General features: G+C 36.3%; 1 protein-coding gene across 1 annotated transcript in view; it reads left to right on the top strand.

Annotated features, from left to right (window-relative positions):
* The window catches only part of ACBD6 (acyl-CoA binding domain containing 6), a 209,313-nt gene that overhangs the window by 77,185 nt on the left and 117,669 nt on the right, over positions 1–14,459 (top strand).

Genomic DNA, 14,459 nt, shown 5'->3' with positions numbered 1-14,459 from the left:
TGTATAGGCTATTTTTCTTTCCTAGTTAGATAAATAAATTGAGATAGTTTCTTGACTTTCCTTCTTTTAAAAAAAGTCACTGCTTAAGTTTCTAACAATATCAATCAATTCTCTGTAAATTATGATCTTTATTTTGTATGCTATTTTCCTTAAGGGCTCCCAGACTCTAGTATTTTTCAAAATGACATACTGAATACAGTGTCTTTTCGAATGTCTGATGACATGACTGATCACAGCAGCCCTACAGAACATGAAGCAAATCAAATGTACTCCAGTTGTAGTGAGAGTAGAAATCCTGAGATAGAATTAAACTGTGTTGAAAGGGTTAATCTTCCTTCCTTTATCCTCCACCCAATTGCTAGTGAAGCGATTCTTAGATTTAAATCAGTATTTAGAATTTTGGCCATGATAAACAATGACAAAGAATATTATAGTTTGTTTTTGTAGAGATTTTAATTCAACACACATTTATTATGAACCTGTAATGACACAAAACATTGTGAATATTTGTGCTTCTCAGCTTCTTCACTTTTGAATAATATGTTCATACTACTTTTGGCATTTTCATGAAAGTATGTTTAATAAATATTAATTGAATGAAATATGAACCTTTGTGGGCAAAACTGGTTAGACTTGGCCTTTTTAAAAAGAATTCTTCATTAAGTATCAGTCTTATGATATCATCTAAATCTTCATATTCTGAACATATTAACATGTTAAGAAAGAGTAAGAAACATGAATGTGAACAAGCCATTGAAAGCCATTTATTACAAACACAGTAATTTTGTTACTACAGCAGATCAAAAATTACAGCAACTAATCATATTCTTGTATTGGGAGAGTTCTTTTTATAGTGTAGTAGAATTCCATTATAACAAATTAGGCCATAATGAAAATTCTTTTTTTTTTTTTTGGAGATAGTGTCTTGCTCTGTTACTAGGCTGGAGTGCAATGGTACGATCTCAGCTTACTGCAACGTCAGCCTCCTGAGTAGCTGGGACTACAGGCGCGCACCATCACGCCTGTAGTTCCAGCTCATTTTTGTATTTTTAGTAGAGGTGGAGTTTCACCATGTTAGCGAGGATGGTCTCGATCCCTTGACCTCGTGATCCATCCGCCTTGGCTTCCCAGAGTGCTGGGATTACAGGCATGAGGTGCTGTGCCTGGCATGAAAATTCTTATATACTGAAATGTTGAATTATTCCAGTGAAGAGCCAGATGTAGTCTCTATAGTTTCTTACATGTCAGAATGCAATTGCAACAATGAAAATGGGTTATTTGTTGAAGTTATGTAATCAAATTATGCTTGTATTTTGGTGAAATATATCTGGTGTGTTTTATTTTTCTAAGAGAAAGTTGTGCTTTAATTGATGTTAATTGCAATTTCTTGGTAGAATTATGTTTAACTGAGGTGAAAGTGACAGTAGGTTTTAGAGTTTTAGAAGCATCAAATGGTAGACTTGGATGAAAGCAAAAATTCTTTTCTATGGAACTGTTGTTTTTAAAAAAGGACATAAAATAATGTGTTTTAAAGGTTTGTTTTGATACTTTAATATATAAACTCCAGATTTTTTTTTTTTTTTTTTTTTTTTTTTTTTTTTTTACATTTGTAAAGATCAGGCAAATCAGTATCTAATAAATCCATTTGGTTAAGTTTGGGTTCCATTGTTTTGGCAGCTTTTCTGATGAATGTGTATTGTATAATAGATGATGAGTTATGAGTTTTAGTTTTAAGGTAAATGTTCTTGAGCCAAGGGCCACGGGGGCCAATTCTGAGCTTGCTTCCTGCTTTCCACTCTGTCATAGAAAGTATCAATATAATGTCAGAGATTCAGATCTCTGTGTTAATATCGCAGAGCTCTGACATCAGTTTCTCATTCTGAAGCTAGTTAATTGTTCTGTAATATAATTGAGGGGGTGTAGGGGTATTCTAATTAAGTACAAAAAGTTATGGAGCCAAACTGCTGACATTCAAATGCTAGTTCCACCACTTACTAGCTGTGTGATCTTGGGCAAGTTACTTACCTGTAAAATGGGGATAATTATGGTACTTGTCTCACTTGATACTTAGCAGATTATGTCAATACACAGACATCCTGGAACAGTATCTGGTGCAAAAAAAGTTACTGTGTAACTGTTAGCTTTTATAAATAGTGTTGTTACTCAGCAGAGGGGGTCCCTAGAGGAGCAAGGAGCTGATGTTAGGAGCTAAAATAACATGGCATTCTGGTTATATAATTAAATACAAGTTTTTGCTTTTGCAAAAGAAAATGGAAAACAAGGAAGGGAGAGCCGATATTTTTAGAACTATAGAAACAAGAAAGTAACACATCTTATAACAGGGAGTAACCTCTAGTTTTGAGATCAGCTGTGTTTTTCATTTATACTGCAGATGGGCAGAAAAAGCACTGGTTAATAAGCATAGGGGTTTGTAGAGTAAAATGATTCTTCACTACATATACAAGAAATTGCTTCTGGTTACTTATATGCTTCAAAGGTTTGATCTAGAAGTTTGCACATAAATTGAGAAATTAGGGCAAGAATTAAAAATATAGTAAATGAAGATTGAACAGTACCCACACCACCCTGCAATAAGATTTGGTCCTCCCTGTTATATTTTGTAGTTCGATGTCATGTAATCTATTAGAATTTTATTAATTCCACTTACACAGACAGCCATCTGGACCTTCTCTAAGCAAGACCAGACCTAGTATACAACTGAAATGATTGATGGGCTCTGGAATTGATTAGTTGTTCTGTGAGACAAATGAAGTGTTTTGGCAGAAAATACCAGAGGTCGCTGCTTGTGGTCAGACACAAAAGCCTGTAGAATTTCAAAGAGATGCTTTCATCATTAACTTATAGTTTCCATTTTTAAACAATAATGGATTTTGAAAATATTTCCCAAATATCTTTTCATTGGCTGCTGTCTAGTCCTGATTATAAATGGAAGACTATAAGTATAAAAATTAGAATGAAAGTGATTGTTTTATGCTTTAATTTTGTATTCTTGGTGAAATATGAACTAGGTTGGAAGTAGCATAAAAGCCTGTCACACATAAATTATACTCTAAAATTTTCCTGAAAGAGATATGATTGGAGAAAAAGCTGTAACATGTATAGTTTTATTGTAAATTACTTCTAAAATCAGATGTTATAAAATTCTATTTATTCAAAGCTTCACATTGTTAGATTGCAGCCTGTTTTTAACAAATCTACTTAAAGATTCTTAAGCTTCAAGAGTGTGTGTTATACATATTTGTGTTTTTAAAAATTGAATATTTAAATTTTTATGCATTTAACAGGCCAAGTCATTCTGGAACACCACTATCCTAATGATACCACTGCCTTTAAGCACCAAAAAGCTTCCCTCCATTTGTTTGGCTGGTGGTAGTGTAATACTTCCCTATTTCACTATGTTGCCTGTGATCAACATTGTGTTAACACCTTGGTGATAGGTGATAAATTGGATGACATATGTCTTGTTACATTCTGGTTATTCTTTGAGGACTACACAAGTGTGTATAGGCAAGTGGGCAACTCCCCCTGGAGAATCTGACTGCTCAGAATGAACTTGAGTTATGGATTTATTCAGCCTGTAAAACCTCAGCTGGCATAAATAATTGAGAAAGCAAAGGTTTGTCTTTGGTGCATACCTTAGGGACTTATGGCTCCCTTCCTCCTCTCTACCTCCCTTTCTTATGAAAATGATTCCAGTTGCACTCCTAGATAATAACACACCAAGCAATTAAAAGCCATGGGTGGCTGGAGAGAGGAGAAAAGGTTTAGTTAATGAGCTTTTCCTCTTCCAGTGCCCATGAGAGCCTCAGGAATGACAAGGCGATTAAAGCGAAGAGATAATTATAGATTATGTGAAAATGGGTCCCCTGGGACATGTGGGTCTTGACATAAACAGTAACTGTTGTAAGAGTCTCCTGGCTCTCATATTCACCCTTTTCTAGCGTGCTTCGTTTACCTCCTGTGTGCTCAGTATCATGATGCCAACCAAGCATGTACACAAATCTAGCCCTTTCTGAACCAAGGGTCATTCATCAACTAAAACCATCATCTTCTGTTCCTCTCTGTTTTCTTCTTTTTTCTTCTCCTCTTCTTTTTCCCATTTTGCTCTCTCTTTCCTGTCTACCCCATCTAGTTTTTCTTTCTCTTCTTCCCATATCCTTATCTGTATGTGATACCTATGAAATGCTTGTTTACAAAATTTGTTGTGTGTATGTATGTGTGCATATATAAAGATATATAGAGGTTATGGGTATACTGTATCCATTACAGTAATGAGAAGCAGAATATGTATTACAAATAATATGAACAGGGCCCCTTACCATCTCATCTAATGCCAGTTTTCCGCTCACCCCCTTGTTCACTGTGTTCCAAACACATTGGCTTATTTTTCCTTGAAGTTCTAATTAATATTTATTAGATTAATTGACACTTATGTAGGGTATGAGGATTGACCCCCAGCTTACAACATATGCTAAATTCTTAAGATAAATAATAATGACAGTTAACATATATTGACTGTTTCTTATATGCTAGTATAGTAACCGTACTATATTATATGTATTCTCTTAGTCTTTAGGATGACCCTATTAAATATCGATGCTGTTAATATTCTTGTTTTACAAATAAGGAAACTGAAATTCAGAGAAATTAGCTTACTTGCCCAGGTCACATAGTTAGTAACTCTGCTCTTAATTACTGTGCTATGCTGGCTCTGGAAATGTTTGAGGAATCATTATAATCTCTAATTAATGAAATTGAGTCTGATAGTTGTTACTATTTACTATGGTGAGTATCTTCAGTTAAATTTTTTAAAATAAAATTTCTTTTCCATTTAATGCTTTTAAAAATGTACCGGTAAAATTCGAGACTTTGGTCTTTCATTTATCAATGTACTGATGGTGATATTTCCTTGGGATCAATTATCTTATTGATTTTAGACTTACCTTAATGGTTGAGAATGTAACTCAGCTCTGTAGAGACTTTTAGGAAAGTGTATCTGTGCTTTTTCTGATATGGCAACTGATTTTCCAGAGATTGATTAGAACTCAACTACATTTTATATTATTGGCATTTAAAGTATCAGAAATTTTCAATCAACTTTGTTTAAGGTTAAGCAGCTTTTAAGGGGTGGAAATACATTTTTAGTAAATGGTGTCTTTATAAATTATGGTTAAGTAACTTCTCCAGTATAACTAATTATCTGTAAGAAATATCTGGGTCATTGATTTTTTCTTTGTCAATACTTTATTGAAAGATTGTGAGAAAAATACATAAAAATGTATGTAGTTTTATTTGAAGGGACCCTTATCAACATAAATAGTATAACAAATGGAAGTTTCAATTTGAAGGCTTTAAGAATTTTCTAGACCTAGAACTGAGTACCTTGCATATATTAATATAATTCAGTCTGAAAATAGTTATGTAGTAGAAGAAGATGTTGCCATTATCATATAACAGGAAGGGGGAAAACTAACTGGTTTGTTTCTATAACTGCCTGAAACCAGTTGCAGATATGGCACTGTGAGTGCAGGAATTGTGATTCAAAATATAATTTCTGCTTGACACACACGGGTTGTGACTCCATAGGTCCACTTGATATTTTTCCACTTGATTATCAATGAAAATGTACACTGATATTTTTCAATAAATATATTGGAAACTTTTTTGGAAATTTGCAACAATTTGAAAACACTTGCAGATGAACTACATAGCCTAAAATATCCAAAAAAATTAAGAAAAAGATATGGCATGAATGCGTAAAATATATGTAGACACTAGTCCATTTTTTCATTTACTACCATAAAATGTATTCAAATCTGTTATAAAAAGTTAATCACAATGTAGGCACATAAACACTAGCAGACCATATCTGGTGCAATTCTCAATCCAGAAAAATGTAAAAAAAGCAAAGATGCAGTATTAAATCATAACTGCATGAAATTAACTGTAGTACATTCCGTATTACTGCAGTAATTTTGTTGCTACCTCCTATGGCTATTGTGGTGAACTCAGGTGTTGCTAGTATCCACTTAAAATGCCAAGACGCTCATCATCTCCAGGTGAGCAGTTCGTCTCTCCAGTAAACTGGGCATAACAGTAAAAAGTGATCTCTTGTGGTTTTTGAGTATTTTATCATTGTGTGTAGCACTATACTGTACACCTTGAATAACACCATGAGACCCATATGAAGTACCACTAGTGATGCTGGAAGTACTCCCAAAAAGCGGAGAAAAGTCATGACATTATAAGAAAAAGTTGAATTGCTTGATATGTATTGTAGATTGAGGTCTGTAGCTATGGTTGTCTACTATTTCAAGATAAATTAATTCAGCATTAAGGACTTCTGTAAAAAAGAAAAGGGATAGGCCGGGTGTGGTGGCTCACAGGGTGGCCTTGGGAACACCTTGGAAGGCCAAGGTGGGTGGATCACCTGAGGTCAGGAGTTCAAGACCAGCATAGCCAACATGGTGAAACCCCGTCTCTACAAAAAATACAAAAATTAGCCATGAGTGGTGGTGTGCACCAGTAATCCTAGCTGCTCAGAAAGCAGAGGCAGGAGAATTGCTTGAACCCGGGAGGTAGAGGTTGCAGTGAGCTGAGATCATGCCACTGTACTGCAGCCTGGGTGAAAGAGCGAGATTCCATCGCAAAAAAAAGGGAAAGAAAAGAAAAGGGAATTCGTGAACCATCACTGCAGCTACACTGGCAAGTACAAGAACCTTGCACTTTTTGTGCAATATCTTTTGATTTCATATTGTAAGTTCAGCTTTTATGTAGGTGTAGCGTTGCTATAGGAAAGGCGTACTTATAGACTCTACTATGACTTGAGAAAAAGAAAAGTCATTCTGTGACAACTTAAAGCAAAAGGAAGGTGAAGGATCTATATCTGGAAAATATAATGCCAGCAAAGGATGATTTGATAAGTTTAGAAGGAGGTTTGACTTTAGAAAGGTCAAAATAATAGGAGAAACAGCTTCTTCTCACCGAGAGGCAACAATTAAGCAAATTTAAAGAAAAAAAAATTAAAAAGTGGGCAAAAGACATGAACAGACACTTTTCAAAAGAAGATGTACATGCAGTCAAAAAACATGAAAAAAAGCTCAACATCACTGATCGGTGGAGAAATGCAAATCAAAACCACAATGAGATGCCATCTTATGCCTCTCTCTTAGTAACAGTCAGAATGGCTGTTGTTAAAAAGTCAAAAAACAACCAATTCTGGTGAGATTGTGGAGAAAAAGGAACACTTTATACATTGTTGGTGGGAGTGCAAATTGGTTCAACCATTGTGGAGGACAGTGTGACAATTCCTCCAAGACCTGGAGGCAGAAATACCATTTGACTCAGCAATTCCTTTACTGGGTATATACCCAAAGGAATATAAATCATTCTGTTATAAAGTTACATGCATGCATATGTTCACTGCAGCACTATTCAGAATAGCAAAGACATGGGATCAACCTAAATACCCATCAATGATAGACTGAATAAAGAAAATGTAGAATACTATGCAGCTATAAAAAAGGATCAAGATCATGTCCTTTGCAGGGACATGGATGGAGTTGGAAGCCATTACCCTTAGTAACCTAACACAGGAAGAGAAAACCAAACACCACATGTTCTCATTTATAAGTGGGAGCTGAATGATGAGAACACGTGGACACATGGAGGGGAACAACACACATTAGGCCCCTTGGGAGATGGGGGGAGGGAGAGCATTAGGTAGAACAGCTAGCTGGTGGGTGCTGGGCTTAATACCTAGGTGATGGGACAATCTGTGCAGCAAACCACCATGGCACCTATTTACCCATGTAGCAAACCTGCACATCCTGTACATGTACCCCGAACTTGGAGAAAAAAATCATTGAGGGGAAAGGATATTTATTTGCATGAACAGGTTTTTAATGTAGACAGAAATGCCCTATTCTGGGGGAAGAAAAAATGCCACAAAGGACATTTATTAGTAAGGAAGAGAAGCAAGCACCAGGATTTAAGGCAGGAAGGGATAGGCTAACTCTGTTTTCTGCAAATTCAGGCAGGTTTATGATCAACATTACACTTATCTATAAAGCTGCTAACCCCTGTGCCTTGAAGGGAAAGGTAAACACCATCTTCTAGTCTTTTGGTTGTACAATAAGACGACCTGGACAATGAGAACCCTTTTTTCTGGATTGGTTCCATTGATTCTTTTTCCCTGAAGTCAGGAAGTACCTTTCTAGTAAGAGACCACCTTTTAAAGTTCTTTCAATATTGGACAATTCTCCAGCCAATCAGAAACTCATGAGTTCAACACTGAAGGCATCTACTGCAATCTACTGGCTCCCAAACACAACATCTCTAATTCAGCCTCTAGATCGGGGGTTATAAGGACCTTTAAGGCTCGTTACACATGGTAGTCTATGGAAAGGATTGTCAACACCACGAAAGAGAACCCTGATAGAACATCATGAAGGTCGGGAAGGATCCATTGGAAAAACTGTCATTATAGAAAGGGCAGTGAAAACCATCATGCCTGGAGAAATAAATTTCTGCTGGAGAAAACTGTCTACATGTTATATATGACTTCACAGGATTTACAGCAGAGCCAGTCAAGGAAATCATGAAAGATTGTGAGTATGGCAAAAATGTGTGGCAGGGCAAGGGCAGAGTTGGTTTTAAGATATAGATCTTGAAGAAATTCAGAAGATAATAGACACTACACTAGAGGAGTTAACAGAAGATGACTTGATGGAAATGAGTGCTTCCAAACTAGATAGATATGATGAGAAACAAGATGTAGAATAAACAGTGCCCGAAACAGATTGACATTAGACAATCTTGCAGAAGCATTCTGATTATGTAAGACTGCTTTTGACTTTCACTACATGGACCCTTATATGGGCACCCAAACTTAAGCAAATGGTGGAAGAAGGATTGGTACTGTATAAAAACTTTTAGAGAAACAAACTAGAAAGTCAGGCAGAAATGATGGTGTGTTTTCACAAAGCTACACTGAGTGTGCCTGCCTCACCTGCCACCTCTTCTGCCTCTGCTAGCGCTGAGACAGCAAGACCAACCCCTCTTCAGCCTGTGAAGACAACAAGGTGAAGACCTTTAGATGATCCACTTCCACTTAATGAATATATATTTTCCTTATGATTTTCTTAGTAACATTTTCTTTTCTCTAGCTTACTTTATTGTAAGAATATACTATATAACACAAATACAAAATTTAATCAACTGTTTACGTTATCGATAAGCTTCAGGTCAACAGTAGGCTACTAGTAGTTAGGTTTTTGGGGAGTCGAGTTACATGCAAATTTTTGACGATGCAGTGGGTTGGTGCCCTCTACCCTCCATGTTGTTTAAGGGTCAGCTTACACGAATTCCTTTGGTCATTCACTAGTCCATTGGGTACTGTGTATTTTGAACCTACCTTATTACCGCCTTGACTCCTGCATACCATTGTTTAAATACTATTAAGAAAAATATGCCATCATTTAATTATAAGATGCTGCAGATTATAAGATTCATAGGAGATGTTAACATGAAAAAATTTGCATTCAGAATCAATGAATATGACAAGGTAATAGTTTCCAAATATCTCTTTGTCATCCAGGATTTCAAGTACGATTTTTTTTTTTTTTTTTTTTTTTTGAGACGGAGTCTCGCTCTGTCGCCCAGGCTGGAGTGCAGTGGCCGGATCTCAGCTCACTGCAAGCTCCGCCTCCTGGGTTTACGCCATTCTCCTGCCTCAGCCTCCCGAGTAGCTGGGACTGCAGGCGCCCGCCACCACACCCGGCTAATTTTTTGTATTTTTAGTAGAGATGGGGTTTCACCGTGTTAGGAAGGATGGTCTCCATCTCCTGAACTCGTGATCCACCCACCTCGGCCTCCCAAAGTGCTGGGATTACAGGCGTGAGCCACTGCGCCCAGCCTCATGAATGATTTTAAGATCAGCACAACACACAAAAAAACTCTTTGTTAAGTACTTTGTTAGGAAGGCTAGACTTCTTGAACGTGGTTACCGCCCAAGCAATGTTTTGCCTCTTCCAGGGATTAAACCAAGGTTTTTCAGAAAGGAGGTACTATTTGGAAGATTTTACCTGAGTATTGTAGTATAGATTCTCATTCGATGTCTTTGGTAAGATTGAGAGTCAAAAACAGTATCCTACAATGTGAAATCAACATCTGTAATTTTAATTAAATATTAATTAGAAGTGGGGGTTTTCAGTGTGCTAAGTATGGCAGCCATGACTATTTAATCCTTGAGTTAGGAGTTGATTTTACCTATTTTGCTCCTCCCCAATAACTTTTTTTTTTTTCCCCTCTTTTTTTTTTTTCCTCTTTTAAGAGACAGGGTCTTGCTCTGTTGCCTAGGCGGGAGTGGAGTGGCGTGATTATAGCTCACTGTAACTCAAACTCCTGTGCTTAGTTGATCCTGTCATCTTACCTGCCCAAATAGTTAGGACTACAGGCATGCACCACCACACCCAGCTAATTTGAAATTTTTTTTTGTAGAGGTAGGGTCTTACTATGTTGCCCAGGCTGGTCTCAAACTCCTGGGTTCAAGTGATCCTCCCTTCTTAACCTCCCGAAGTGATGGGATTATAGGTGTGAGCTACCACATCCTACCCCATATAAGTCTTAAACCAGCTTCACTAAACACTTTTGAGTAAGAATAGATTCTTTTTTTCAGGGAGAGAAACATCTGTAAGTAAAATTAATATATGCCTGTATGGTTGTTTTATATTTATAAATTAAAACATACTTTTTAATCTCAACTTAAAATATGGTTTCATCAGATCAAAGATTATATAAAATTGTATTATTTATAAAATGAAGATTAGATATGTGAAAGATTATATTAAAAAGAATCAATGTTAGACTTTGAGTTTCGTATTTGGCATATACAGAATGTTGAAAAACGTAAGTCAGTTGAAATCAGTGAGATGACAGCATTATTTTCTAACATTATGTTTGAACAGAATACATTTCTTTGCCTTTCAGATCAACAACTGGCCATATATCCAACAAGTAAATTAGGAACTTAAATTCCTACAAAGAAGTAATATTCACTAGCAGTATGACTGAATTTTGGAAGATAGTGTGCAGTGCAAGCTTTTATCCTGGAAAGACTAGCTCCAAAGGAACTTCACAGAGTGGAATTTTTGGTGAATTACCATTGATCAGTCAACCTCAAAGATGTAGAAAAAAGATCCGTAGATCAAGCAGACCCTTAGAGACAGAGTAGGAATAATAAAATTGACCCCAAACTGAGGTGTAAACTAAAATGCTTGTTTGCTTACCAAAGGGACTATGTCTTTGTAGTGATTGAAGTGCTGGGTCCCTTTCTGAGAATTGAGGAGTCCAGAAAAACAGATCAACAGTTAAATGGTTATTTGTGAACATAAAAATAGAGCCAGGGAAAGTGTATCATTTTGAGGATTGCCTTAGCCATGGTCCTAATGAGACCTCATGAATGAACTGTCTTCCTCAAGAGAAATCACTCAGAATGTTTTTTTGCCTCAGTCTTTTGGTTATACTTCCTGAAGTATACTAACTATAGTAAGGAGAGAGGTGTAATGCTTCTTCATAAATAAGGAGAAGAGTGTTTGAGCAGAGGGAATGTGGAAAAGGAGAATGGTAATGGAATATTTGCCACAGGAACCCTTTCAGGTAGGTCAGTTTAGTAAAGAATGCAAGAAGTTGAAGAGCTGGAGATTGAGTCACTTAAAATGATCTATACCTGTATATCCCTTTAAAGGTGTTTATGTACCCTAGAGCCCACGAATATACATTCCTTAGTTTGAGGAATTATGGCATTTGTTTTTATCTTTGTAGATATTGGCTTACTTTCTTGGGATTTTCATTCATACAATAAATACTTATTCATTGTCTATTTACTAGAATACTGTGTTTTATATCTGGTTTCCAGGTGCTTGATAAATATATGAATTGAATTGAATATTTGTTGAACATGCCTATTAAATAGATTTCCAAGCTAGTTCCTTCCATAATTTTTGTAGTTAAATGGACTTTATATGTCTTGCCATGAGACCTATTTGAAATATTCTTTTGATAAGAAAATGCTATCTGAGTAGAAAATGGTACAGATAACATATTTAGGAATGGGCAAGGATCTTCCTGTGTTTGGGTGAAAAAGATAGCTGTACTTGAACACTATCCCTCTTTCCCATAGAGTGTGCTCTTATATTTCAAAAGAATGTCAAAACCAGTGATTTTTCCTTCAGGAATATAAGTGTATTTTCTGTCAACTTCAGAAAAAAATTGTAGTAACCTAAAGAAGAGACTTTCTTTTTGTGCTAGAGATAACATGGGACATACTTTAGGGTAGTATATCATAAACATAACTTACAGTCATCTACAGATAATGAATATGATAATGTTAGATGCACATTCAACAAAGAGAGGGAACAAGATAACTAAGTAAAAAATAAGGAGGGAAAATAAAGATGTGGAGAGACATTTATTAAAGGCTCTACTGTATTTCATAATGGTTGGATTCATTAGCACATTATTTTATTTCAGATAAGCATGGATATAGTGGGCAAGATTGACTTTGGAAGGCTGTATTGAGCTCTTAGAGAACTGTCGAGGGAGAAAGTTTGATTTACACATGTACATAATTTTGTTAGGGGGCAAGAAAGGAAATATGGAATGATGTTTCTCCAGATGTTTCTTCATTTTGGCCACTAGATGGTGACATTGTATAAAGACAGCTTGGTTGTAGAAGGTGAAATACTCAAAATTTGGTGTGGGATTGGGTATCTATATTTAACAATTAAGCCCAAGAATATCACTTAATTTTTTTATATTCATCATTCAGCCTTGTAGCACATTTTTGGTGAATTTATTGAACTTCTCTTTTTGGTATTTAATTTATATGTATACACTGTCCTGAAGTATTTTGTTAATATCTCTGTGCCTAGCATATTTAGTGATGATAAACTATATATGATAAACAAATACTTAAACAAATGCCACCTGCCCTCCAAAAAATCACATAGCAAAAAAAACTTATTGATGTATATGATGTGACTAAGAAACATATTTAAGATACATTAAACAAAATAGAAATTTATTTGTGTTTGTACTGTGTTTACTTCTTTACTGCTGATAGCATAGGTATACATGCACATTTGGAAGTTGGACTCAGGAATAGGGGCCACTCCAAAGGTCCTCTCATCTGTGAATAACCCTTTCATATTACTGAGTATGGGTAACCCATATGCCAAGGATCCTTCTGCTTTCCTTTCTGTGCCCTACCACCAACTTCCCATTATTTTCCAATTCAAAAACAATTGGCGAGTAGCACTGTAGTATTGCTATGATTTTAAAAGACACAGTCCTTTCTGTAACAGTTGAGGTTGGTGCCTCTTGAATTAGTGGGTTTTCTGTTACTGGATTGAAAGAAAGTAGGTCCCTATTATCCTTAAGTTGGAACTCTGAAGGTATTCTTTCATAGACATGGTGTTTGTTTTTTTGTTTGTTTGAGACAGAGTCTCACTCTGTCGCCCAGGCTGGAGTGCTGTGGCATGATCTTGGCTCACTGCAACCTCCACGTCCTGGGTTCAAGTGATTCTCCTTCCTCAACCTCCTGAGTAGCTGGGATTACAGGCATGTGCCACCGTTCCCAGCTAATTTGTGTATTTTTATTAGAAACGGGGTTTCACCATGTTGGTCAGGCTAGTTTCAAACTCCTGACCTCATGATCCACCCGCCTCGGCCTCCCAAAGTGCGGACATGGGTTTTTTTTTGTTGTTTGTTTGTTTGTTTTGTTTGTTTTTTTGATTTTTTGAGATGATGTCTGGCTCTGTTGCCCAGGCTGGAGTGCAGTGATGGGATCTCAGCTCACTGCAAGCTCCGCCTCCCAGGTTCACGCCATTCTCCTGCCTCAGCCTCCTGAGACATGGTGTTTTTAATGGTGGTTAAATATGACTAAAGTGGTATTATTTGCAGCTCTACTTTTTAAAATCAGAATTTTCTTTTCTGGGGTTTGGCCTCACTTCTTATTTTCTTTACAGAATAAGATCGAAAAAGCATTTTCTCTTCCGTTTAACAGGGCCTCTTCAAGTGACCATATAGACCTATTAAACATGATTTCTTACTTAAAACCTACTTCATTTTCTCTAGCTTGAAGCAAGTTGTTTCTCCTTTCTTTTCTTGTAGTCCTTGTTAAGGATTCAGCTTTTATGTTAATCCTGTGTAGATTTGTGTCATCCCAACTATACTGTTTGTGTCTTAAAGGCAAACTTTCTTGCTTAGCCTTGTATCTGTTATCAACAAATTCTTGTCCAGTGCCTTACATGTAGTAGGTGCTCAATAAAATACTTCAGATGCTTAAAGAATGCTTAGATGGCTGATGCCAAAGTAGTGTCTTTTAAGAAAATTAGCTATGACTGTATATGGCACAAGATGTTTAGATTGGCTTTTAA

Source organism: Macaca mulatta, chromosome 1 (assembly GCF_049350105.2).
Source record: "Macaca mulatta isolate MMU2019108-1 chromosome 1, T2T-MMU8v2.0, whole genome shotgun sequence".
Classification (NCBI taxonomy): domain Eukaryota; kingdom Metazoa; phylum Chordata; class Mammalia; order Primates; family Cercopithecidae; genus Macaca; species Macaca mulatta.
Note: the sequence above shows the minus strand (reverse complement) of the source record. Positions and strands in the feature narration are given on the sequence as shown.